This window comes from Hyperolius riggenbachi, chromosome 4 (assembly GCF_040937935.1).
Source record: "Hyperolius riggenbachi isolate aHypRig1 chromosome 4, aHypRig1.pri, whole genome shotgun sequence".
Classification (NCBI taxonomy): domain Eukaryota; kingdom Metazoa; phylum Chordata; class Amphibia; order Anura; family Hyperoliidae; genus Hyperolius; species Hyperolius riggenbachi.
In genome coordinates, this window is record NC_090649.1 from 314,320,551 (window position 1) to 314,348,411 (window position 27,861).

Sequence of the window (27,861 nt, forward strand, 5' to 3'; positions counted from 1 at the left end):
CTCTTTTCTATGGTCTGGGCAATGAGTCATCTGGTTCCAGCTCTGTTCTCAATATCAGGGTTGAGCGGACGTCACATTGAACTTTCATACTATGTAGACATTATACATATGACATCCATATTGTTGCTCATTTGTTTTGAAATTGTTTGAAACAGACAGGGGAAAACAATACCGCCTTACCCCTTTTTAGTAATGGTGTTTTTTATCACCAGGATTGCAAATTAAATTGAAAAGAAAAGAAAAAAAGGAGGAGATGTTAAAGTGTACTCAGTCATGCCATGGAAAACCAGAACACTAGGATTTTGAAGAGGTAAAAAATGTGCATGTTCACTTGCCATACATCATAGGATTAAATTCCCACTCGTGTTTAGCTAAATCTTTGAAATAACTTTTGTTTCAGGAAGGCAAAATTGTACATTGCCTATTTTTTTTATTTTTTAGCCTGAAGTATTGTGGTATTAGGTCTTTGGTCTCTGTGACATAAAGGTTAAATAAATTGATATGTGACATGATAAGATAGACGTGTTCACGTACAGTCCCAAGCCCAAAAAGAACTATGCTGTGTTCCTTTTTTTCCTCATCAGTTTAGGGTCCTTTGCCACATTTTTTATTTCATATTGTACCAAATATTTTGAGTGGATGACAAGTCTGGACTGTAGGCAGGTCAGAAGTACAGGCAGGCCAGAAGCACCCATTCTTCTTTTACTATGAAAATGAATCTATGCCATCTCACAATCGGATATGTCTCAAGTGACAATGGTAGCAATGCCAAGGCCATCTCATTGTTATTTAATGTTTTGAGCATGATTGTGCAGTGTGTCATGAGGACATACTCTGGCCCAACAGCAGGCACATAGGGCCATGATTACAGAAAGAATTCTGTCTGCTATTGCTGTCCTGTACAAATGACAGTGGCATGTACTGCTGCCCACCACAAATTTATATGTGATACACCAACCCACTGGAACTCTACAATGGATTTGATACGATGTATATGTGAACAAAGAATCTATATGCTCGTGCACACAGCTAACCTTCTTTATTGGGCACCAGTGTTGCTTGCGAATTTTCGCCATTTTCGTATTGAAAATACCATTTTCGATGTCACCGAATTTTAGCAAAAATAAGCTTAAATTTTTGTTTTCGCCCAAATAGCGAAATTAAAGGAAAAGTACCATATTTTCGCCCAAATAGCAAATTTCGAAAATAACCGCTATATTCAACATGTGCTTAGCATGAAAATTGATAGGAAGTAATGTCTTCTCTCCCCATATTAGGCCTCCCATGATTCTTAGCAGCAGAATTGACCCAGGAACCATATAACTACAACCAATCAGACAACAGACAGCCACCTGAGTATAAGACTAGCTCTCTGACACACCAGCCTCTGTTGGGATGTGATAGGAGTAGAGAGAGAGCTTAGCTAGCTACTGCTCATTTATTTGCAGTCTGCTATGTGTTTGTGGTTTGAAAGTCTCCACAAATATAAGCTACAGCAGGCTGGATTGTACTTGTATTCTAAAACAAAACTCTTTTTTTAAGACTATTTTTTCTTTGCTCAGTGGATGTTATGTAGAAGCGGGGGTTATATACTGTTACTGTCACTGGTCACTGTGTACTGTAGTGTGTCTGTGCCACAGTGAAAGCTACATACTAGATATCATATTAGTAGTAGTGCATCTGTGCAAAGACAAAGTACACAGTATTCTGCATTTCTCTTTTGCTGAGTTTTTTGGGGGTTTGAGATCTCCATTCTCCAAAAATACAAGCAGCTTCAGTAGGCTGCATACTGCATAGTCCTTCTATTCCTGAATAAAAGTCTTTTTTTTTTTTTTTTAAGAAGCAGTGGGTGAGATACTGTTGCTGTGCACTTAATGTGTCTGTGCCATAGTGCAAGGTTATGAATTGTCCACCATCCAGTGTACTTTCAGAGCGAGCCTTCAGTGCCGCCGGAGGGAAGGTAACAGATAAGCGCACAAGGTTGTTGACAAAATCTGTTGACATACTGACATTTTAATGAATCCTGGATTACTGAACAGTACATACCTCCCACTGCAGATACAGTGGGATGCCAAAGTTTGGGCAACCTTGTTAATCATCGTGATTTTCCTGTATAAATCGTTGGTTGTTACAAGAAAAAATGTCAGTTAAATATATAATATAGGAGACACACACAGTGATATTTGAGAAGTGAAATGAGGTTTATTGGATTTACAGAGAGTGTGCAATAATTGTTTAAATAAAATTAGGCAGGTGCATAAATTTGGGCACAACAAAAAAGAAATGAAATCAATACTTAGTAGATCATCCTTTTGCAGAAATTACAGCCTCTAAATGTTTCCTGTAGGTTTCAATGAGAGTCTGGATTCTGGTTGAAGGTATTTGGGACCATTCCTCTTTACAAAACATCTCTAGTTCATCCAGGTTTGATGGCTTCCGAGCATGGACTTCTCTCTTTAACTCACATCACAGATTTTCAATTGTATTCAGGTCTGGGGACTGAGATGGCCATTCCAGAATGTTGTACTTGTTCCTCTGCATGAATGCTTTGGTGGATTTTGAGCAGTATTTAGGGTTGTTGTCTTGTTGATAGATCCAGCCGTGGCACAACTATAGCTTTGTCACTGATTCTTGGACATTGGATTCCAGAATCTGCTGATACTGAGTGGAATCTATGTGTCCCTCAACTTTGACAAGATTCTCAGTCCCTACACTGGCCACACAGCCCCACAGCATGATGGAACCACCACCATATTTTACTGTAGGTAGCAGGAGTTTTTCTTTTCAATGCTGTGTTCTTTTTCCTCCATGCATAATGCCCCTTGTTATGCCCAAATAACTAATCAGTCCACAGCACCTTATTCCAAAATGAAGCTGGCTTGTCCAAATGTGCTTTTGCATACCTCAAGCGGCTCTGTTTGTGCTGTGGGCTTCCTCGGCATCACTCTCGCATACAGCATCCCCTTGTGTAAAGTGCACCGAATGGTTGAACAATGCACAGTGACTCCATCTACAGCAAGATGATGTTGTAAGTCTTTGGTGCTGATCTGTGGGTTGACTGACTGTTCTCACCATTTGTAGCTTTTGTCTATCTGAGATTTTTCTTGGTCTGCCACTTTAAGCCTTAACTTGAACTGAGCCTGTGGTGTTGCACTTCCTCAACATATTCCTAGCTGTAGAAACAGACAGCTGAAATCTCTGAGACAGCTTTCTGTATCCTTCCCCTAAACTATGATGGTAAACAATCTTTGTCTTCAGGTCATTTGAGAGTTGTTTTGAGACCTTCAGAGAAAATTAAAAGAGGAGGGAAACTTACAATTGACCACCTTAAATACCCTTTCTCATAATAGGATTAACCTATGTATGTAGGTCAGGGGTCACTGGGCTAACCAAGCCAGTTTGAGTTACAATAATTAGTTCTAAAGGTTTTGGAATCAATAAAATTACAACAGTGTCCACATTTATGCACCTGCCTCATTTTATTTAAACAATTATTGCACACTCTCTGTAAATCCAATAAACTTCATTTCACTTCTCAAATATCACTGTATGTGTCTCCTATATGATATACTTAACTGACATTTTTTATTGTAACAACCAACGACTTATACAGGAAAACAACAACAATTAACAAGGTTGCCCAAACTTTGGCATGCTACTGTAGTAGGGACTAGCTGTGTAACAGGAAAATTTCACTGCTAGACATTTTGATATTTTTCAAATATATATTTGAAACCTACGTTATAAAAATATTGCCCCTGTTTAACTCTCTAGTAAGGCCACATCTGGAATATGGAATTCAGTTCTGGGCACCACATTACAAAAAGATATTGCAGTTTTAGAGCAGGTGCAGAGACGAGCAACAAAATTGATGCGTGGGATGGAAGGTCTCACTTATCAAGAAAGGTTAGATAAACTGGGTTTATTTAGTCTAGAGAAAAGACGCCTTAGAGGGGATCTAATTAACATGTATAAATACATCAGAGGGCAATATAATACCTTGGCGGATGAGCTTTTTGTCCCTAGGCCTTCTCAAAGGACTAGAGGACATGATCTGCGCATGGAGGAAAAACGTTTTAGCCATTTATTTAGGAAAGGGTTCTTTACAGTAAGAGTGATTAAGATGTGGAATGCATTGCCACAGGAAGTCGTTATGGCAAACTCTATACCTGCATTTAAAGGGGGCTTAGATGCTTTCCTTGCGTTGAAAGACATCCATGGCTACAATTACTAGGTAATGCCTAATGATGTTGATCCAGGGATTTTATCTGATTGCCATCTGGAGTCGGGAAGGAATTTTTCCCTTTAGGGGCTAATTGGACCATGCCTTGTAAGGGTTTTTTCGCCTTCCTCTGGATCAACAGGGATATGTGAGGGAGCAGGCTGGTGTTGTACTTTGTACTGGTTGAACTCGATGGACGTATGTCTTTTTTCAACCAAAATAACTATGTAACTATGTAAAAAAAATCTCCTGTGTTATTCCCAGATGGTTAAAAGGACAATTGAAATGAGAGGTAAATGGAGGCTGCCATAATCCTGTTGAACAAAAACAGTTGCCTGGCAGTCCTGCAGATCAGTATGGCTGCAATAGCGTCTGAATTACATCAGAAACAAGCATGCAGATAATCTTGTCAGATCAGACAATAATGTCAGAAACACCTGATCTGCTCAATGCTTGTTCAGGGTCCATGGCTAAAAGTATTAATGGTAGAGGATCAGCAGGATAGGCAAATTGCAGAATCACACTGATGAAGCCCACGTGAGTGGGCGTAACATATGTGGGCGGGGCTTGGAGACGTTGGGTCGGAGGAGTAGCCGGACCGCCACATGCCGTAATCCACTAACATCATCTTGTACTGACAGACGGAGAGCCTTTGGCGATTGCAGGTACCTGCTGGCCGCGGGACGCCGCGGCGGACTGCCTGGAATCAGGTGAAAGTAAGGTACCCACTCCTTTGTTCCACGGGGAAAGCTTTGTGTGCTCAGAGAACTGTGGATCATGCTGATGCCTTATGGGAGGGAGCACGCCGTCTGAACAGGCAAGCTGTGTGGAATGCTTACACCATTACATTATGGACAAGGTGCAGTGACAGGTTATCCTGTCCATCTAAGGAGCCCACTGTGATAGCTTCATTGGAAGTGAAGAGTCATGCTGAGACTGTCCTGTTGGTTCATGCAATTCCTAGTTAGGTACACACGCACATGTGACTAGGGTCGGCCGACCCAGATCTGAGTGTGGATGTGTGTTGAAAGGTGGCATGTGAGTATGTGTCCAGGAGTACTCCTCGTGTACTAAACCCACGTCTTGTTTTTAAAGGGTTACCTTTTTAGGGGGATGGTTTTTCACATGTTCTTCTACTAATAAATAATTTTGCAGACAGTTTTTTGAGTGGCGGTTGTTTAATTTATGTCTCTACAGGATCAGCAGGATAGCCAGGCAACTGGTATTGTTTCAAAAGAAAATACATATGACAGCCTCCATATTCTTCTCGCTACAGTTGCCCTTGGAGTAAGAGGTATATGGAGGCTGCCATATTTATTTCCTTTTAAGCAATAACAGTTCCTTGGCTATCCTGCTGATCCTCTACCAATAATACTTTTAGCCATAGACCCTTCCGGCTTGAAGGAGGAAGTGCCCCATGGTGAGGCTTGCAAACGCGAGCAATAGGACACATGAAAGTTCTTTGAAATGCAGTGAGGACGACAGCCCTTATCAACCAGCCGCTCAGCTGCAGCAATTAAGCCTCATTTAAATCACGAGTAATCACTCTGCATCTCTGCATGTTTGTTTCTGGTTTGATTCTAATACTACTGCAGCCAAACAGACCAGCAGGGCTGCCAGGCAACTGGTTTTGTTTTAAAAGAAATACATTTGGCAGCCTCCATATACCTCTCACTACAGTTGTCCTTTAAGCATGGTCACTGTGTCCAAGCCGATGTTCCTATCTGCCTCTGGATTTTTTTTTATTTGTACACTGCCAGCTTCTCCTAACTTATGAGGGTGATGGTCAGTGGTCACTCTGACCGAGCCGCTGATCCCCCACCACTGTCATTTTATGGAATATGTACACTGCCTGCTTCTCCTGACTTATGGGGTGGTGGTCATTGGTCACTCTGACCGAGTCGCTGCCCCCCCCACCACTGTCATTTTATGGGATATGCACACTGCCTGCTTCTCATGGACCTGACTTATAAGGGTGATGGTCACTCTGACCGAGCTGCTGCTCCCCCCACCACTGTCATTGTATGGGCTATGTACACTGCCTGCTTCTCCTGACGTATGGGGTGATGGTCACTCTGACCGTGCAGCTGCTTCCCTCTGCCACTGTAATAATACTGACACGTGCACTTCATAAAATATATATTTTTAATTCAAATCACTATGTATATTGAGGCATAACAAAAAACAAAAAATAACATAGTTCCATAGTTATTTTGGTTGAAAAAAGACATACGTCTATCGAGTTCAACCAGTATAAAGTACAACACCAGCCTGCTCCCTCACATATCCCTGTTGATCCAGAGGAAGGCGAAAAAACCCTTACAAGGCATGGTCCAATTAGCCCCAAAAGGGAAAAATTCCTTCCCGACTCCAGATGGCAATCAGATAAAATCCCTGGATCAACATCATTAGGCATTACCTAGTAATTGTAGCCATGGATGTCTTTCAACGCAAGGAAAGCATCTAAGCCCCTTTTAAATGCAGGTATAGAGTTTGCCATAACGACTTCCTGTGGCAATGCATTCCACATCTTAATCACTCTTACTGTAAAGAACCCTTTCCTAAATAAATGGCTAAAACGTTTTTCCTCCATGCGCAGATCATGTCCTCTAGTCCTTTGAGAAGGCCTAGGGACAAAAAGCTAATCCGCCAAGCTATTGTATTGCCCTCTGATGTATTTATACATGTTAATTAGATCCCCTCTAAGGCATCTTTTCTCTAGACTAAATAAACCCAGTTTATCTAACATTTCTTGGTAAGTGAGACCTTTCATCCCACGTATCAATTTTGTTGCTCGTCTCCGCACCTGCTCTAAAACTGCAATATCTTTTTTGTAATGTGGTGCCCAGAACTGAATTCCATATTCCAGATGTGGCCTTACTAGAGAGTTAAACAGGGGCAATATTATGCTAGCATCTCGAGTTTTTATTTTCCTTTTAATGCATCCAAAAATTTTGTTAGCTTTAGCTGGAGCGGCTTGGCATTGAGTAAGATTATTTAACTTGTTGTCGATGAGTACGCCTAAGTCCTTCTCCAAGTTTGATATCCCCAACTGTATCCCATTTATTTTGTATGGTGCTAGACCATTGGTACGACCAAAATGCATGACTTTACATTTTTCAACATTGAATTTCATCTGCCATGTATGAGCCCATATAGCCATCCTATCCAGATCCTGTTGCAATATGACACTATCTTCCTGAGAGTTGATGATTCTGCCTAATTTTGTATCATCTGCAAAAATAGCAACATTGCTCACTACTGCAGCTACTAGGTCATTAATAAATAAATTGAAGAACACTGGACCCAGAACAGACCCCTGTGGTACCCCACTGCTAACAGTCTCCCATTTTGAGTACGATCCATTGACCACAACTCTTTGTTTTCTGTCCATTAGCCAGTTCCCTATCCATGCACACAGACTCTTCCCCAGTCCTTGCATCCTCAACTTTTACACCAGACTTTTGTGGGGAACAGTGTCGAAGGCCTTTGCAAAGTCCAAGTATATCACATCTACAGCATTCCCAATATCCATATTAGCATTCACTACCTCATAAAAGCTGAGCATGTTAGTCAAACAGGACCTGTCTTTAGTAAACCCATGTTGATGCTGAGAAATAAGATTATTGTCTACTATGAAGTCATGTATATTATCTCTTAGTAACCCCTCAAAGAGTTTGCAAACAACTGATGTTAAGCTTACAGGTCTATAATTTCCTGGATCTGATTTTTTGCCCTTCTTAAATAATGGGAAAATGTGGGCTGTACACCAATCCACTGGGACTCTGCCAGTTGAAAGAGAGTCACAAAAGATAAGATAAAGGGGTTTATCTATAACTGAACTTAATTCCCTTAGGACCCGAGGATGCATGCCATCCGGGCCAGGTGCCTTGTCTATTTTTAATTTATTTAGTCTTGCCGTCACTTCTTCCTGTGTTAAGTATTTAACTTTTTCCTATCTTAACTTTAAAATTGTTTTTCTCCAAAACTATAATGTATTTTTGAAATATTCTTTTTTTCCCCTTATACCCACTGTTCTCCTTAACACACTCTGCCAATTGATGGTGGATAGTGAATCTAGCTGGTAAGAGGGCTTTGCAATTTACAGTGAAAATCACGGACATTAGGCGAAAATAAACACTAAAATATTCTAGTGAATTTTCGCTTGTCGAAGCAAAAATTTTACTTATTTTGGCGAAAATTCGGCAAAAAGAATATTTGCATTTTCGCTCATCACTGTCACATCAGTCGCTATTGTTGATGCAGCCATGTAAGATACTCACGTGGTGTCATCATTTTTGCTAACATGTTAATTAGTAACTTATGTGGTCAACTTGTCAGGGCAGAGGGGCCAGGGGAGGCTAGAGGCTCCAAGGCTATATTGGTGGGGCGAGAGAAGGAAGTTGAGGAAAGTTTTTGTCCTAGGCAGATAGAGTTTACTTAACCTCCCTGGCGATTTCATTGGCTCCTGGCCCTTTCTTTCAATCTAAGCAATTCCCATTGGCTTACATTGAAAGACAGGGTCAGGAGCCAATGAAAGCGGCTCCTGACTGGCTCACAGGAATGCTGCCGTCATAGAGACGGCAAAATGCGTGGCCCAGGATCCTGACCTGCGGGGGTGATGGCGATTGCGGCAGATATGTGCGGCAATTCATCGGTGTTCCGCCGTTTCTTGTACCAGCGGTCTCTGGTCCTTAAAGAGAACCCGAGGTGGCTTTGTATAACGTTAGTGGGGCACAGAGGCTGGTTGGGCACACTAACACCAGCCTCTGTTGCCCCATGGTGTGTGTCAAAGACCCCCCTGCTCGCCGCTATCCTTCCCGCAGTGCTGGCGACACGCAGCGCGTCGCCAGCACAATGTTTACCCTAGCGCTGTCTGTCAGCGCCGCTCCGCCGCCTCCTCCGCATCGCCGCTACCCGCCCTCGTCCCTTCCCTCCAATCAGCGTGAGGGAAGGGACGAGGGCGGGTAGCGGCGATGCGGAGGAGGCGGCGGAGCGGCGCTGACAGACAGCGCTAGGGTAAACATTGTGCTGGCGACACGCTGCGTGTCGCCAGCATTGCGGGGGTATAGCGGCGAGCAGGGGGGTCTTTGACACACACCATGGGGCAACAGAGGCTGGTGTTAGTGTGCCCAACCAGCCTCTGTGCCCCACTAACGTTATACAAAGCCACCTCGGGTTCTCTTTAAGGGGGCTGAGACCGCTGGTACTTAAGTGGTTAAATGATGCATGGATGCAAGGACTCTGCCACTCTTCAGCAGTGGCAGCTGGGGTTGTCCATGCATTCTATCTCACAGCTCCTTTCCTACACTTCTCTGCTTTACTTTTCTCTTACACTGCTAATTAGTTATGCACGGATTCTGCTAAATATTGTTGCAGCATAGTGGCGAACAGAAAAATATTTAGTGGCAAATAACCCCCCAGCCCTGGCGCACTACCCATACTTGCAACCTCCAGAGGGTAGCATTCTCCACTGAACGGAAATGGAGGAAAACTCAACTTAACCAGGATTTCCTACAGTACAAGACTAACCTGCTGCAGTTCCACACTGCCCTTGTTCATGCGAAGCAGGAATACTTTACTAAGCTCATCGGAGCACAAGCTTCCAACCCCCAGTGTCTTTTTGCCACTTTCAACTCCCTGCTTAAACCCACCCCCCATCCTCTGTTTCCTCCCTCTCTGCCACAGATTTAGCCACCCACTTCACCAACAAAATTGTTTCCATCCATCAGGAAATATCCAATCTTCCCCTCCCACCCCCTCCCATCCAGCTCCTCCTCCACCCTATCCTCCCCTCACCTCCTTCACTCCTACTACCATTGAGCAACCACCTACTGCAGACTACCCATACCACTATCTCCCCCCTTGACCCCATCCCTTCTGATTTACTCCAGCCTCACATCATGAATTTGGCCCCAGTCCTCACTAACCTCTCCCTATCCACAGGCACCTTCCCCTCAGACTTCAAGCAGGCCACTGTACTATAGAGATGGCCCGAACAGTTCGCCAGCGAATGGTTCCAGGCGAATTCCGGTGGTTCGCATTTGCGGAGAACCGGGAACTTTCGCGGAAGTTCGATTCGCCCCCATAGTACATCATTAGGGTCAACTTTGATCCTCTGCATCACAGTCAGCAGGCACATTGTAGCCAATCAGGCTACACTCCCTCCTGGAGCCCCACCCCCCCCCCTTATAAAAGGCAGGCAGCGTCAGGCTTTTCACTCACTCGTGTGCCTGCAGTAATTAGAGAAGCTTAGTTAGGCTCTTGTAGGCTTGTTAGCTTGCTGCTTGCTAATTCTTATTGCTAAAAAAGCACCCCTCAACAGCTCTTTTGAGAGCCAATGTTGTTCTTGTGATCTATTTTTTTTTTTGTGTGGCCCACTTGCATTATATACAGCCCTGTCAGTCAGTCGCAGCTGGCCTTTGGCCCCTTGGTGGTATAATTACTACTATGACAAGTGCACATTGTAATACCCATCACTGCATATACCTACCTGTTCCCTTCAGTGCACCCACCTACCTACGTGAGCGCACGCAGTGTCACTGTGCCTGTCCGGTACCTGTGTGTGTGTGACAAGTGCACATTGTAATACCCATCACTGTATATAACTACCTGTTGTGTTCAGTGCACCCACCTACCTACGTGGTCGCCGGGCAGAGGTACCTGAATGACAGAACAGTGACTGTCTAGCTGATCAAATTTGGTCTGTCCACATTGAAGCAACAACCTTATTATCTTGGGTGTGCTACCCCCCCCCCCCCCCTGAGACACTCATATAGCCGTCGGTCATTGCTTCATTGTGATACGCAAGCCCCTTCACCGCGGCAAAAAGGTAATGATCACGAAGGGGAATTGGCACATGTACATGCCTTATGTTTTGTTGTTGCAGCTGCAGTGCAGCCAGAAAAATTAGGCAGGCATGTACACGCACCAGAAAAATTATTATAGCGGCCGCTGCTAGCAGCAGCGGCCTTAAAAATTAAGAATCCACCTGGAGTCCTGGACCCTGTTGGTGGTGGCGGAGAAGGCAGTCAACCAGCCTGCAGGCAGAGATGCTGTGTGTGGGGACTGACTTAGGCTTCGGGCAGGCCTGAGCGTGCTTTGCAGACCAGGCCTCCGTGGTTAGATGGACCCTTGACCCAACGCTGTGTGCCAGAGGTCGCCAGAGTCACCACTTGCCTTTAAACATCACGGTACAGTTTAGGTATCGCCTTTTTAAAAAATGTGGCCTGGTATCTTTTACTGCGGTGTGTGGCTTTGCTTTTGTGTGCTGCTTTTCCTCAGGTGGTCATCCCATTGCAGTTTGTGCCCCCCCCCCTCCCCAGAACACTCATATAGCCGGCGGTCATTGCTTCCGGTACAGTGAGTGGTGGTATTGAATATCACACTGCGTGCACTCATGTAGGTAGGTGGGTGCACTGCACACAAATGTGCACCTGTCTCACACACACATATCGTGAACAGGTACAGTGACTAGTGGTATTAAATATCACACTGCGTGCACTCATGTAGGCGCACTGAAGTGAACAACAGGTAGTAGGTATATGCAGTGATGGGTATTACAATGTGCACCTGTCACACACAGACAGGTACCGGACAGGCACAGTGACACTGCGTGCGCTCACGTAGGTAGGTGGGTGCACTGTGAACAACAGGTAGGTGTAACGATTGGGGAATTATTTCCGTGGTCAGCGCACAGGACGCGCGCTGACACTGCAGAAATCCTCCACAAGCGTGTAATTTGTTAGAACCCAGCTTGGGTGCGATGCACCAGCAGAGGGCAATTCCCACCGGCAGATGGAGCTGTGGAGTGCAGACGAACACAGCCTCTGCACGGCCACAGATGCCAGTTAGGAATTGTACGAGTTGAAGCAATGCAGGGTAAGATAGCCCTTAAAGAGAGAGAACACAGAGACAGAATGTATGTGTGTCCACCAATCTAGTCGCCACCCAGCGACGGTGAACACACAACAACAGAACCGAAGTGGGAATGCAATCGCAAGAGTGGCGATTGCCAAAAGTGACACAAGACCGAATCAGACAGAGCACAAGTGTAGCAAGAAAGACATAGCAAATAACAACGATCAGAACATCAAGGAAAATAACAAACGCTAGCTAAACGCGATCACCGCACTCATTCGCAACAGCGAACGCGTTTAAGACACGATCAGCGCGCGTTAGGCACCCAGTGATAAGCGTGTCACCCTAACTAACCAATGAAACACAAACATGAAATAGAGAACGCGAACGCTTGCTAAACGGTTACCTCACCGAGCCTACAGCAAGCGTTCGTACCATATAAGACAGACAGATGGGGCTACCAGTAGCAACCGCTGCTCTGGCTAGCACCCCTATGGCAGAATACAGAAGGAACCACCGCTGCTACCGCTAGAGCGGATGCGATCCAGACAGACAAACAGATGGGGCTACCAGTAGCAATCGCTGCTCTGGTTAGCACCCCTAAGGCAGAATACAGAAGGAAGCACTGCCACTACCACTAGGGCGAATGCAATCCAGACAGATGGAGCAGCCAGTAGCAACTGCAGCTCTGGCCTACACTCCCAGACAGACAGAATAATTTCCTGTCGACCGCCGCTGGCGACAAGACAATCAAGACAGAGAGACAGAACAAGGCAATACAGATAATACAACCTGACTACACTAGAAGGGATGCCTAGTGCAGTCCAAAGGAATTACTGTAAAATAATCTTAGCAAACGATAGCAAGGCTGATACTCCAGGAGAGTTTGCAGGAACAAACCATCATGACCAGCAAGGGATTCTGGGAGAAAATGGTATTTATACTGCAAGCCATCAAAGGGAGCAGCTAGGCCATTTGCATGACAAGTATATGCAAATTCCTCACCAGCAGAGCAACTCTGAAACTTGCAAAGCGAAGACAGGTCTCTTTTCCAGAGACCTGCAGCCCTCAAACCTAAAGAATGGACAAACAGCTGTCTGCCCGTGCAGACAGCTGAGCAAATCATTACAGTAGGTATATGCAGTGATGGGTATTACAATGTGCACCTGTCACACACAGACAGGTACCAGACAGGCACAGTGACACTGCATGCGCTCACGTATGTTGGTGGGTGCACTGTGAACAGGTAGGTATATGCAGTGATGGGTATTACAATGTGCACCTTTCACACACATTCTCAGGTACCGGACAGGCACAGTGACACTGCGTGCGCTCACGTAGGTAGGTGGGTGCACTGAAGTTAACAGGTAGGTATATGCAGTGATGGGTATTATAATGTGCACCTGGCACCGTAGTAATTACTTTTTTTTAAATTATATTTTCTTTTTTTAAATTTCCATATTACAAAAACAACACACTTATACAATACCCGGGGAGGGGAATTTTGAGATGCATACATTTTCCATATAAGAAGAAGAGAAACATTTAAATTTCTTTCTAATATAAATTCCTCTCTTCCATAAACAGATATACAATGCATCCATAAATGCAGCATTCCATCATATCCCTTCCCTTTTCTTCATGTAAAGCATATTAAAAAAAAAATCATTCATTTTTCACTCTCTCTCACATTCTTTCTCGGGTCAATCTAGTTTATTTTGCCTTATCTCGTTCTGGTTTTATTACTTCACCAAATCAGGAGGCCCGTCTTGTCCTGCCCCCTTTCTTACCCTCTCATATTCCCTCAATGATTTAAATTCCCACCATTGTTTCCATCTTTCCTCATGTCTTTCCCTGTTTCCATGTATATAACTAGTTAGATCTTCCATCTTTGAAACTTAATCTATTTCCTCAAACCATTCCCGTATTGATGGATTTTGAGTTGTCCTCCAATGTTTTGGTATGAGAATCCTAGCCGCATTGACCAAAAATCTCATCAATGATTTTTCATACTTCTTAATAGGCTATTCATTACTCTGCAGCAGGAAAAAGGCAGCTTCATCTAGGGGTTCAATCCGAGTAATTAATCTAATTTGGTCCCTTATCCCTACCCAAAATTTCTGTATTTCTTTACATCCCCAGAATACATGTAATAAATATTCCCTTTCTTTCACACATCTCCAACACAGCGCTGAGATACCTGGGTACATTCTACTAAGCCTATCAGGTGTGTAAAACCATCTAGCGAAGATCTTATACCCCACTTCCTGTCCCCTGATGGAGATAGATGATCTACTTGCCCATTTCATTACATTTCTCTATTGGTCTACTTAGAATGTTCTTCCTAGGTCCCTTTCCCATTTATCCCAGATCCTGGCAGTGGGGTCTTCTGTTCAGAATCAGAATCAATTTTATTTTGCCAAGCATGACTGGGTCAAGCCCGGAATTGGGTTTGCACAATGGAGCAGTACATAGAGAGGAAGACAGGAAATACGTTAGAATGATAGTAATATCTCGTACTCAGGTATAAGCATATACTCAAGTATAAGCATACACGAATATACAATCAGCAATTTGATATACACAGCCGATGACTGCCGCTGCTACGCAGGTGGTAGGGCGTTGATAGAGGGTGGTAGAATGTTAAGGGAGTTCAGGAGGCTAACGGCCATCGGGAAGAAAGAGTTCTTGTGTCTGGTGGTCTTGGTGGGGATGGCCCGAAGTCTCCGACCCAGTGGAAGTGGGGTGAAAAAACAGTGGCCTGGATGGGAGAGGTCACTTGCAATCCTCAGTGCCCTGGCTCGCAATCTTGTGTTATACAGGTGGTCAAGTGGGGGCAGAGGTCTCCCAATGATCCTCTCCGCCGACCTAATGATCCTCTGCAATTTGTGCCGGTCACTGGCGGTGGCTCCCCCATACCAGACCAAGAGGGCGGAACAGAGGATCGATTCAATGGTGGCAGAGTAAAAGCATGTTAGAATCTCCTGGGCCATGCCGAACTTCCGCAGTTGGCGGGGGAAGAAGAGTCTCTGCTGGGCTTTCCGTTGGGTTGACATGATATTGACTCTCTGTGAGAATCCGCTTAGCTGCCTGTGCAGGCAGGCAGCTTTTTGACCATTGTTTAGGTTTGCATGCTGCAGGACTCTGGAAAGAAGAGCTTCTGTCAGTTTTGCAGCTTGTGCTTGCAGAGGAATTTGCATACGTTGTCATGCAAATTGCCTGGCCACATTCATTGGAGGCGTGTACTATAAGTACTATGTCTTTCCCACAATGCTTGGCTGGTCATAAGGAGTCTTCCTGTGAAACACTCTGGAGAGTGTCAGCCATGCTCTTTGTTTGAAGATCAGCTTAGAGTAATTCCTTGAAACTGTGCTAGGCAGGTTCCCTAGTGCAGTTAGGATTGTTTATCTGTTTTGTTTGTCTGTTGCGATTGTCCTGTCCCAACGGTGGTCGATAGGAAATCGTTCTGATCTCTGTTCTTGGAGTATAGCTGGTGCAGCGGTTGCTACCAGCTATCTCTTCTGATCTGTCTCACTTGGATCGCACTAGCATCTTGCGCTAGCGCTGTGGATACTTCTGTTCTGTCTCCTTAGATCGCGCTAGCCTCTTTTCGCTAGTGCTGTGGATCCTTCTGTTCTGCCTCCCTGGATCGCACTCGCCTTGCGCTAGTGCTTTGGATCCTTCTGGTCTGCTACTCTGTACCTGGATCGCACTCGCTTCGCGCTAGTGCTGTGGATCCTTCTGTTCTGTCTTCCTGGATCGCGCTAGCCACTTTCGCTAGTGCTGTGGATCCTATCTCTCACTTGTCCCTGTTTTCGTGTGTCTGTCTTGTCTGCTACAACCACTTGCTGGAGGCTCGGTGTGGTAACCGTTAAGCAAGCGTTCGCGTCCTCTGTTTCATGTTTGTCTGTCGATGGTTAGTTAGGCGTGCTTGTCTCTATTGTGCTTATCACGTGGAGACCGCGCATAACCGCGTGCACTGTTGTGGATGAGTGCGGTGTTCGCGGTTAGCTAGCGTTTGTTATTCTCCGCATCTCCTCATTGTATGATTTGCTGTGCCTTTGCTATCCTCGTATTCTGTTCTGATCTGCCTTGTGTCACTTCTGGCAATCGCCTTTCTTACGGTTGCGTTTCTGTTTCGCATCTGCTGTTGTGTGTGCGCGGTCGCGGGGTGGTGACTAGATTGGCGCACACACATACATCTGTCCCTTTGCTCATTCTCATTCGCAATCGCCTCTCTTGCGATTGCGTTCTGCGTTTCGTACAATTCCTGTCTGGCATTTGTGGAGGTACAGAGGATTGGTTGCTCTGCACTCCCCAGCGCCATCTGCCGACAGGAATTTCCCTCTACGGGTGCGTAGCACCTTTTGCTGGGTGCCTGCAATTATACGCTTGTGGAGGATCTCCGCCGTATCAGCGCACGCGTTGTGCGCTGCTCACGGAGAAAGTTCCACAATCGTTACACTCTCCAACTGAGATCGCTGGAGATGGTAGTGCCCAGCAGGCGAGCGCAGGGTACTCTGGCCACCTCGGTGCCATCGATGTAGATGGGAGGTGGGGTAGGTGCCGACTTCCTGAAGTCAATTATAAGTTTGACGGTTTTGGCCGTGTTGAGCACCAGGCTGTTCTCTTTACACCAGTGGCATAGTCTTTCCACCTGCTGCTGGTAATCCCGAATGTTGTCCTTGGTGACGAGGCCGACAATGGTGGTGTCATCCGCAAATTTTATGACTTTGACAGAGTCTGCCGTGGATCTGCAATCATTTGTGTAAAGGGAGAAGAGCAGCGGGGACAGGACGCATCCCTGAAGTGCCCCTGTGTTTGTTATCGTTTCTCGTGAGTAGATGTCCCCCAGCCTGACAACTTGGGATCTGTTAGAGAGAAAGTCAGTGATCCATAGCCGTAGGGTGGAGTGGACCCCCAGTGTGGTCAGGACATTCTGGAGGGTGCTTGGGCATATAGTGTTAAAAGCCGAGCTGTTCCATTTAATAGTGTGTATACTTTTGAGAGTGTCCCTCTGTACTTGCCCCTTCCCATACATAGTTTCTCAAATGGGGTAAGATTCCTGCTCAGTGCCTCCTTGGTGCCACAGCTCTGTAAAAAAAAAATTGTACATGGCTCCATTCATTTATTTCCCCTCTCCCTTCTTCTATGTTTATTTCTGGCAGAGTCACCCACCTCCCATCCTTCACCAAATCAGTAGCCCTTAATTCTTTCTCCCTCCTCCTCCAACCAGGGTAACTTAATAGGTTCATACCCATGGGGAAGTTTATGTTTCCTAAAATTGGGATAAGAGGTGTTGGCCATGGGGACATCTCTACTTTTCCCCTTTTCTTATCAAAAATCTTTATTGTTGATTCTATCATTTCTGCTGCTTTGCTTAACCCATTCGCGTTCCGTCGTTTTCACTTGAGAAATGTTCACCTCCCATTGATTAGCCTATAACTTTATCACTACTTATCACAATGAACTGATCTATATCTTGTTTTATCCGCCACCAATTAGGCTTTTTTTGGGGGTACATTTTGCTAAGAGCCGCTTTACTGTAAATGCATTTCAACAGGAAGAATAAGAAAAAAACGGAAAAAAATCATTATTTCTCAGTTTTCAGCCATTATAGTTTTAAAATAATACATGCCTCCATAATTAAAACTCACGTATTGTATTTGCCCATATGTCCCGGTTATCACACCGTTAAAATTATGTCCCTATCACAATGTATGGCGACAATATTTTATTTGGAAATAAAGGTGCATTTTTTCCGTTTCCCATCTATCACTATTTACAAGTTTAAACTAAATTAAAGTATAGAAATATTTCATCTTTACATTGATACTTTAAAAAGTTTAGACCCTTAGGTAAATATTTACGTTTTTTTTTTTTTATTGTAATGGTTTTTTTTTTTTTTACATTAAACATTTTATTTGGGTATTTTTGGGAGGGTGGGATGTAAACAATAGTTTTATAATGTAAATATGTGCTTAGTTTTATTTTTTACTTTTATTAGTTGTAGTTTTACTTTTTGGCCACAAGATGGCGGCCATGAGTTTGTTTACATGACGTCACTCTAAGCGTAACATACGCTTAGAGAGACGCATGGGGGAGGCAACAGCCAGAAAAAGCGCAGCTTCCGAGAGAAGCTGTCGCTTTTTCAGCGGGGGAGAGGAATCAGTGATCGGGCACCATAGCCCAATTCACTGATTGCCTGGCTAACGAAGCGCGAACCCGGAAGTGCGCGTACACGCGCACGATCGGCCGCGGGAGCGCGTGTTGCACATATGCTGAAAGTATGGTTAATAATTCCAATGTGCGCAGGGAGCGGGCTGGGTAAAATCAGAAGTGCGTTTATTGAACATTTTCTGTAATGAACAAGCACATGTCTTTATCAGTCTGGAGTTACAGGATTGTGACAGTATATCCTATTATTACATATGAATACACATCTATATTCATCAATACATTCTCCATAACAAGTATAACTTTCCTATAAGAGACATTAACCATATAACCTGTGCAGCTGCTCTATGATTACTTAATCGGCATCACAGTAAGCAAACAGTGCATTATATCTCATACAGACACATCAGCTCCCTATAGCAATCACATCCACTATACAGTAGCACCAAGTGACCCATCAGTATATCTCACTCACAAGTGTGTGGGGTCTATGTACACCCACTGCATCACCAGCAGCCTTGGCTTATTACAGGAATGGGATCTGAATCATTTTACCCTGTTTATAGCCCTTAATATGTGTTTTCTTACCTGTAATGAACAAGCACATGTCTTTATCAGTCTGGAGTTACAGGATTGTGACAGTATATCCTGTCCTCCCAGGAACTAAAGATAGGTGTGTTCTGTTCCTCCCTCGCAGTGCTTGTCCTAAGGTCTTAACACTCTGCTGCCATCTAATGGTGATTTACTAAAGGGTCATGAATTGTTTCCTGATATAGCTGGCATTATCTTGGATTGCTGAGGCTGACAATGATATAGATATTAATTTATTTTTATGGGGTGCCTATTTTTTGACATATCTTACACGCGCATGGTTCCTGGACGTAGAAACTACGTCCAGGAACTAAAATTGGTTAATATAATCTTTTTGCTCTTTTGTGCTTACCAGGGCAGATTACTTAAGGGATATCCTGTTATATCCTCCTCCAGGGATACCAATCTCTTCTCCTCTCTATGCCTGTGCCAGTCTATTATCTTAATTAAAGTAGCTGCTTCATAATAGCATTTCATGTTGGGGACCGCTAGTCCTCCCCTTTGCCTTTCTGATGTTTGTAATCTACCACTTATTCTTGTCGTTTGGCCCTTTCCCACAAATTTATTTATGGAGCTTGCAAGCTCCCTAAAAAATGATGATGGAACCGGTATGGGCAGGGCCTGAAACAAATACAGTAGCCGAGGGGGGATGTTCATCTTTATTATGGCAATTCTCCCAAACCATGAAAAACTTGGCTGGTACCATGACCCCAGATCTTGTTTCACCCGCTCCAGGATCGGGGTATAATTATGTGTCACCATCTCCTTCAGGCTAAACATAATTCTTACTCCCAGGTATCCCCGTGCTCTGCCCAGCCATTTAAAAGGAAAATTCTCTTTAAGCAACTCCCTTTGTTCTTTGTTCATACCCCAACTTATTGCCTCACTTTTATAAAAATTGATCTTTAAATTTGACATCCTATTAAAAATCTGGAATTCCTTCATCAGGTTTGGGAGAGAAATTAGTGGTTTCACCAGGTAAAATAGCAAATCATCGGCGTATGCCGCCACCTTGTGTTCTGATCCCTTCACCGTTATGCCCCGTATGCTGGAGTCCCGCCTCACCCTGCACAAGAAGGGCTCCAGTGACAGAGCAAAAATCAATGGGGATAAGGGACAGCCTTGCCTGGTTCCATTCTTTATCATAAAGGGTTCTGATAATATCCCATTTACTCTCACCCTTGCGTTCGGTTTAGAATATAATGCCATCATCATATTCCCCATTTTCTCCTTTATGCCAACGTATCTTAATACCCCCTCAATAAAAGACCATTCCACCCTGTCAAAAGCTTTTTCAGCGTCTGTAGATAGAAACATGACAGGTTCTGATCTAGCAACCATCCACCTAGCCAGGTTAAGGGTCCTTATAGTGTTATTGTAACGATCTGTGTCAGCTCGCAGAGAGAATCTGATTATTGGTGATCTGCAGTATCACCAAGAATGCAGATATATACCTGATTATGAATGATCTGCAGAATCACCAATAATACAGATACAGTGCTAACCTCTGGACACCTCTAATTAAGTATATAGTGAGTGTTTGGTGTAATAGTATGACTTTGAGTAACCCACCTGAAGAGCAGGTGGCCCTAGGCAGTACAGGAAGTACTGCTATAGAGAGTACAGAAACCTTTCAGCAGCCTGAGACTCTCCAAGGGGTGGAGTCAGGCTGAAGGTAGGAAGGACCAGAGAGTGAGTGACACCTGGAGGTGGATGTCACCGACAGATCTGGAGACTATCTCTTAAGTGGAGAGAGATAGCTCTCGAGGTCGGGCAAGCCAAGTCGGCAACACACGGACAGACAAAGTACAAAAGACAGAAGGCTGATTCGGTATCCAGGGCAGGCAGGGTTTGGCAACAGTATATCAGATATGCGTGGTACCGAATCAGAAAGCAGAGGGATATTCAGGAAAGCAACAGGTCATAACAAATATCAAACAATGCCTAGTCTTGGGTGTGAGGTCCGTGGTCTCTACACTCTGGAACTAGTCTGATGTATAACAGAATAATAGCACAAGTTCCCTAGCTCAGTGTGAATTCCCAGGTCCTCCTGGTTCAAACACACTGTAGGATCTGACTAAGGTCTAAGTGCTTCCACGTAGTGATCGCAACGGCAGACAATTTGAGAGTGGCCAGCAGTAACCATATATAGAGCAGTGCTCTCTGGCGCCGCCCTAAAGTGATCAACCAATGGTTACCAGCTCTGAGGTCAGCTGACCGGCCTGGTCAGCTGATCCCCTCTTGGCCATCATAAAAGTTCTGCCTTTCAGCGCGTGCGCGTGTATTCCTAAACCTATGTGAACTAACAGGCTCAGCCACCCCAGCTGCACGCTGTTGCATGCAAACCGCCCCGCTGGACGCGGAACCAACCGCCTCGCTATCAATACATGCGGCGGCTTTTCCGCATTCTGCCATGTCACTAGATGCACGCTTCTGCGTGCAGACAGCCGCGTTGGACGCGGAATCAGCCGCCTTGCTACTAGTACACGCGGCGGCTTTTCCGCGTTTTCTCACAATACCCCCCCCCCCCCTGAGGAGTGGACTCCAGACATCTCCTACCCGGCTTCCCAGGATGCAAGTTATGGAATGCCCTTTTAAACTCCTTGCGTGCATACGACAGTCTGGCACCCAAGTTCTTTCCTCTATGCCATACCCCTTCCAGTGAACCAAATACTGCAGAGTTCTGCACAAGCCGTGAGTCCAGAATCTTCTCAATTTCATACTCAGGTTGGTCATCAATCAACACGGGGGGGGGGGGGGGGGGAGCGGATTCCACGTGCACTGCCGGCTTGAGCAGGGACACATGAAATGATCTCACACCTCGCATGCTGGTAGGGAGATCAATGGCATAAGTGACATTATTGATTTTCCTGGTCACTGGAAAAGGACCCACAAATCTAGGGCCTAACTTGGGAGACAGTTGTTTTAGAGTCAAATGTCGTGTGGACACCCAGACCAGGTCTCCTGGAAGAAATTCCCATTCTATGGAACGTCTCTTGTCAGCCTGTTTTTTCTGATTCTGAAAAGCCCTCCCCAGATTTCTTTCAACCATTCCCCAAATCTGTTTCAGAGACTTCTGCCAGTTCTCCAGTGCTGGAAACGGAGTAGAAGCCACTGGCAATGGGGTGAACTTAGGTAACCTTCCCGTCACATCCTGAAATGGGGAAAATCCTGAGGAGGAACTCTTCAGATTGTTGTGTGCAAATTCAGCAAACGGAAAAAATTTGACCCAGTCGGTTAGTGCATCAGCAACATAACACCTCAGAAATTGTTCCAGAGACTGATTCGTTCTTTCAGTCTGGCCATTGGTCTGTGGGTGGTAGCCTGATGAGAAAGAAAGCTCCATGTCTAACTGATGGCAGAATGCCCTCCAAAACTTAGAAACAAATTGGACTCCCCGATCTGGCACTATATTTTCTGGAATGCCATGCAGCCGGAAAATATGCTGGATGAAGAGATCGGCCAATTCCTGGGCCAAGGGGAGTCCTTTCAGGGGGACAAAATGGGCCATCTTACTGAATCGATCGACTACCACCCAAATGACCATCATGCCCTCAGACCTGGGGAGTTCGCCCACAAAATCCATGGACAAATGGGTCCATGGTTCACTCGGGACTGGCAGAGGCTGCAATGTCCCAACAGGTGCCTGACAGGAGGGTTTACTCCTAGCACACACTGCACATTCCCTCACATACTCCTTGCAGTCAGTTACCAATGACGGCCACCAAGCACATCTAGCAATGAGATCTTGAGTTCTGGTGGCCCCAGGATGCCCAACATTCTTGTGGGAATGGAACAGCTGCAATATTTGTAAGCAGAAAGGCAATGGTACAAACATGACCCCCTCAGGTCTCCCCTCTGGTACATCTTATTGGAACGGGCCCAACGTGACTGTCCAGTCTTTCCAGGTCTCAGTGGCTGCCAGAACCATTTTTTGAGGAACAATGGTTTCTGGGTCTGAGGGCTGTGCTGTCTCTGGCTCAAAACATCTGGATAAGGCATTAGCCTTGATGTTCTTACTACCAGGGGTATACGTGATTACAAATCTGAATCTTGAGAAAAATAATGACCACCAGGCCTGTCGGGGGCTAAGTCTCTTAGCGCCTTCAATGTACTCCAAATTCTTGTGGTCAGTGTAGACAGTAATAGTATGTTCTGCTCCTTCTAGCCAATGCCGCCATTCCTCAAAAGCCAATTTGAAGTTCCCTATTGCCTATATCGTAGTTTTTCTCTGCGGGCGAAAACCTACGGGAGAAATAGGCACAAGGGTGCAGTTTTCCTTGGAAACCAGAACGCTGAGACAGCACGGCCCCTACCCCTACCTCTGAGGCATCTACCTCCACGATAAAGGGAAAGGAGATGTCAACATGTCTCAGTATGGGTGCAGAACAGAACCGTTTCTTCAGGGTGGAGAAAGCAGCATGTGCCTCAGGGGACCAGTGGTGAGTATCTGCCCCTTTTTTGGTGAGACTGGTGAGAGGTGAAATCACTGTAGAGTACCCCTTTATGAACCTCCTATAGTAGTTGGCGAACCCCAGGAATCTCTGGAGAGCTTTCAGCCCCACAGGTTGGGGCCACTCCAAGACAGCTGAAACTTTTCCAGGGTCCATAGAGAGGCCAGAGGTTCGAAATTATGTACCCCAAAAAGGCGACAGAGGTCACTTCGAAAATGCACTTCTCTAATTTAGCATCCAGCATATTTTGTCTTAACTTTCGTAACACAAACTTAACATGCTTTCTGTGTCCTGAGAGGTTGGACGAGAAAATTAGGATGTCGTCTAAATACACCAAGACGAATTTGCCCAATACCTCTCTAAACACCTCATTAATCAGTTCTTGGAAGATGGCAGGAGCGTTACACAACCCAAAGGGCATCACTAGGTACTCGTAATGCCCAAAGGCCGTCTTCCATTCATCACTGTCCCTGATACGCACAAGGTTGTATGCACCCCTTAAATCCAGCTTTGAGAAAATCTTAGCATTGGTTACCTGGCTAAACAAATCGTCTATCAAGGGCAGAGGATAACGATTCTTTACTGTAATTTTATTTAAGCCCCCATAATCAATGCATGGACGAAGGCCTCCATCCTTTTTTTTTCACAAAAAAGAACCCGGCCACTGCTGGGGACCGAGAAGGACGAATAAAACCCTTAGCTAAATCTTCTCGGATGTATTCTTGCATGGCTAATTTCTCTGGCCCAGATAAATTATAGAGATGACCTCTAGGGGGCATACAACCAGACCTGAGATCAATGGGGCAATCAAAAGGACGGTGTGGGGGAAGTTTATCAGCTGACTTAGGACAAAACACGTCCGCAAATTCTGAATATTGATCTGGCAATCCTTCCATGTGAATCTTGGTTTCACCCAAGGTTTCCTTCGCTAGACAATGATGATAACAATGGGTAGACAGCTCGTTAGCTGACCTGTGGCCCAATTGATCTGAGGCGAGTGAAGTTGTAACCATGGCATACCAAGAATGATCGTGGAGGTTGTCATTCGCAACACTAGAAACTGTAAATTCTCTTTATGTAACACCCCTACCGTAACCCTTAACTCAGTGGTCTGAGACAGAGGGTGGTTACTCTGCAGGGGGGAGTCATCCACTGCAATGACCAGAATCTGTTGCTTCAATGGAGAAATTGGAATCCCCAATTTCTTAGCAAATTCATAATCCATAAAGTTGGCTGTTGAGCCAGAGTCAATGAAGGCTTCAGTGGTCTCTGTCTTATCTTCCCAAGATATAGTACAAGGGAGGAGCAAACGTTTATCATCTAGAGGTAACGACTGCACACCTAGGGTATCACCTCCGACTACACCAAGGCGGCAGCATTTCCCGACTTCTTGGGACAATTCTAAACTTTATGCCCCCCCCCCTCTGCACAGTAAAGACAGAGCTGCTCTGTTTCTCTGCGTCTCCGTTCCACCCGGGACAATCTCAATCGACCAATCTGCATTGGTTCTGGTGGAGGCGAAGCGGGTGGAGATGAAACAGATGGAGGTGCAACGTAGGACACATATCTCACATTGTTCCGACCCCGAGTCTGCCTTTGGTAAAGTAAGCGACGATCAACCCTGATGGCCAAAGATATGGCCTCATCGATAGACTTCGGCTCAGGATGATTTAGCATTAGCTCTGAGACCGCATCTGACAGCCCTGACAAAAAACAGTCTAGGAGCGCAAATGAGCACCATCTAGCTAAAACTGCCCATTTTCTAAACTTAGCTGCGTAAACTTCCACTGGATCCTTGCCCTGCCGCAAAGTCTTGAGCTTCCGCTCAGCAGTAGAGGCAATGTCCGGATCATCATAAATTATAGCCATGGCTTTAAAAAATGCCTCAACCGAGGCTAGAGCCTCATTCCCTGGCTGGAGATTATATGCCCAGGTCTGGGAATCCCCTGACAATAGAGTCTTAATAAACGTAATTCTTTGTGCTACGGTTCCTGAAGAATTAGGTCTCAACTCAAAGTATGATAACACTCGATTTCTGAAGTTCTGAAAGTCAGATTTATGGCCAGAAAACCTTTAAGGTACAGACATGCGTATGTCTGTGCTAAGAGGAGATCGCACTGTATCCACAGCCGTCTGTAAGGTTTGTGCAGACCCAGACAAGGCATTGATCTGGGTCTGATGATCGTCCAGCACTTGGATGAAATTTTCCACCGAGGTGGTAAGTGCATTCAGCCGACTGTTGAGTGCGTCCATTTGGGTATGGTCTGCTGTTCTGTAACAATCGGTGTCAGCTCGCAGAGAGAATCTGATTATTGGTGATCTGCAGTATCACCAAGAATACAGATCTATACCTGATTATGGATGATCTGCAGAATCACCAATAATACAGATATAGTGCTAACCTCTGGACACCTCTAATAAAGTATATAGTGAGTGTTTGGTGTAACAGTATGACTTTGAGTAACCCACCTGAAGAGCAGGTGGCCCTAGGCAGTACAGGAAGTACTGCTATAGAGAGTACAGAAATCTTTCAGCAGCCTGAGACTCTCCAAGGGGTGTAGCCATGCTGAAGGTAGGAAGGACCAGAGAGTGAGTGACACCTGGAGGTGGGTGTCACCGACAGATCTGGAGACTATCTCTTAAGCGGAGAGAGATAGCTCTCGAGGTCGGGCAAGCCAGGTCGGCAACACACGGACAGACAAAGTACAAAGACAGAAAGCTGATTCGGTATCCAGGGCAGGCAGGGTTTGGCAACGGTATATCAGATATGCGTGGTACCGAATCAGAATGCAGAGGGATAGTCAGGAAAGCAACAGGTCATAACAAGTATCAAACAATGCCTAGTCTTGGGTGTGAGGTCCGTGGTCTCTACACCCTGGAACTAGTCTGAAGTATAACAGAATGATAACACAAGTTCCCTAGTCTTGGGTGTGAGGTCCGTGGTCTCTACACTCTGGAACTAGTCTGATGTATAACAGAATAATAACACAAGTTCCCTAGCTCAGTGTGAATTCCCAGGTCCTCCTGGTTCAAACACACTGTAGGATCTGACTAAGGTCTAAGTGCTTCCACGTGGCCAGCAGTAACCATATGTAGAGCAGTGCTCTCTGGCGCCGCCCTAAAGTGATCAACTTCAATGGTTACCAGCTCTGAGGTCAGCTGACCGGCCTGGTCAGCTGATCCCCCATTGGCCATCATAAAAGATCTGCCTTTCAGCTCACGCGCGTGTATTCTAAACCTATGTGAACTAACAGGCTCAGCCACCCCAGCTGCACGCTGCTGCGTGCAAACCGCAGCGCTGAACGCGGAACCAGCCGCCTCGCTATCAATACATGCGGCGGCTTTTCCGCGTTCTGCCATGTCACTAGATGCATGCTTCCGCGTGCAGACCGCCGCATTGGACGCGGAATCAGCCGCCTTGCTACTAGTACACGCGGCGGCTTTTCCGCATTTTCTCACAGCTATCCCTGGCTTCCCTTCCCCTAATAAAACCAACCTGGTCTATATGGACAATTTTATTCATCAATGGAGACAACCTATTCGCCAATACTTTGGCGAAGAGTTTGATGTCCACGTTTAGCAATGCAATTGGTCTATAGCTTTGGCATTGTATAGAATCTTTACCCTCCTTGTGCAGAACTGATATATAGGACTCCAGCATACAGGGGGAGAACCCCTCTTTTGCCCCATCTTCCACCACACCATTAAGAGTCTTTACCAGGTGTGCCACGACCTGCTCTCCAAATTTTTTATAATAGACACTTGTGATCCCATTAGGCCCAGGCACCTTACCCTTTGGCATCTGCTTAATCACTAAATTTACTTCCTCCAATATAATGGGATACTCCAGAGCTGAGGCCTCCTACTCTGGCAGTCTGGGGAGACCACTTTGTTCTAGACTTTCCATTATATCCCTCCTTCTTTCCTCTATTCCTATTCCAGGGGCCACTGACTTTGAGTTATACAACCTATCATAATATTCTCTAAATTCTTTAGCAATATCCTCTAGCCTGTGGCATACCTCCCACCTTACATTTCTAATGCTGGAAATATAAATACCTTTTTGTTGCTTCCTAATTGCCCTTGCCAGCATCGATCCACACCTATTCCCATACTCATAGAATGTACGTTTACATCTCAGGGCCATACATTTAACCCTATTGAAGAGGATATTTCTCAGCCGTCCCCTCTCCTTCGTCAGTTCTTCCATGGTGCTCTCCTCGCTATCCTGTTTATGCTGTTGCTCCAATTTGGCTATGTTCTCCAGCACTGTTTATTTCCCTATCCTTTTCCCTCTTTCTTCTAGATTCCTCCTGTATAAAGATCCCCTATAGCATTTATGTGCTTCCCAGACTGTCATATCCGGAGTCTCACCACCACCATTGGAGAGAAAATAATTCTCCAGCTTACCTTTATTCTCTGAACCACCTCATCACTTCTCAATAGGGCATCGTTCAATCGCCATATCATACCTCACCCCTTACCCCTCTCTCCTCATGCCAGCTCCACTGATATCTGTGCATGATCTGATAACATCATCAATCCTATACTTTGTAA